Here is a 995-nt window from a genome sequence, read left to right on the forward strand (position 1 = left end):
AATGTTCATGTAATGATACTACTTTATTCTAGTGTAGAGCGAATGTTCATGTATTTATACTACTTTATTCTAGTGAAGAACAAATGTTCATGTAATGATACTACTTTATTCTAGTGTAGAGCAAATGTTCATGTAATGATACTACTTTATTCTAGTGAAGAGCAAATGTTAATGTAAGGATACTACTTTATTCTAGTTAAGAGTGAATGTTCATGTAATTATACTACTTTATTCTAGTGAAGAACAAATGTTCATGTAATGATACTACTTTATTCTAGTGAAGAGCAAATGTTAATGTAAGGATACTATATTCTAGTTAAGAGCGAATGTTCATGTAATTATACTACTTTATTCTAGTTAATAGCGAATGTTCATGTAATGATACTACTTTATTTTAGTGTAGAGCAAATGTTCATGTAATGATACTACTTTATTCTAGTGAAGAACAAATGTTCATGTAATGATACTACTTTATTCTAGTGAAGAACAAATGTTCATGTAATGATACTACTTTATTCTAGTGTAGAGCGAATGTTCATATAATGATACTACTATATTCTAGTGTAGAGCGAATGTTCATATAATGATACTACTATATTCTAGTGAAGAGTGAATGTTCATGTAATGATACTACTTTATTCTAGTGTAGAGCAAATGTTCATGTATTTATACTACTTTATTCTAGTTAAGAGCGAATGTTCATGTAATTATACTACTTAATTCTAGTGTAGAGCGAATGTTCATGTAATGATACTACTTTATTCTAGTTAATAACGAATGTTCATGTAATGATACTACTTTATTCTAGTGTAGAGTGAATGTTCATGTAATGATACTACTTTATTCTAGTTAATAACGAATGTTCATGTAATGATACTACTTTATTCTAGTGTAGAGTGAATGTTCATGTAATGATACTACTTAATTCTAGTTAATAGTGAATGTTCATGTAATGATACTACTTTATTCTAGTTAAGAGTGAATGTTCATGTAAT

At 27.4% G+C, this 995-nt stretch overlaps 1 protein-coding gene across 1 annotated transcript in view; it reads left to right on the forward strand.

Annotated features, from left to right (window-relative positions):
- The window catches only part of LOC106473750 (centromere protein V-like), a 15,843-nt gene that overhangs the window by 8,689 nt on the left and 6,159 nt on the right, over nucleotides 1-995 (forward strand). The gene's annotated exons all lie outside the window — the stretch shown is intronic.

The sequence above is a fragment of the Limulus polyphemus genome, unplaced genomic scaffold (assembly GCF_000517525.1).
Source record: "Limulus polyphemus unplaced genomic scaffold, Limulus_polyphemus-2.1.2 Scaffold6477, whole genome shotgun sequence".
NCBI lineage: Eukaryota > Metazoa > Arthropoda > Merostomata > Xiphosura > Limulidae > Limulus > Limulus polyphemus.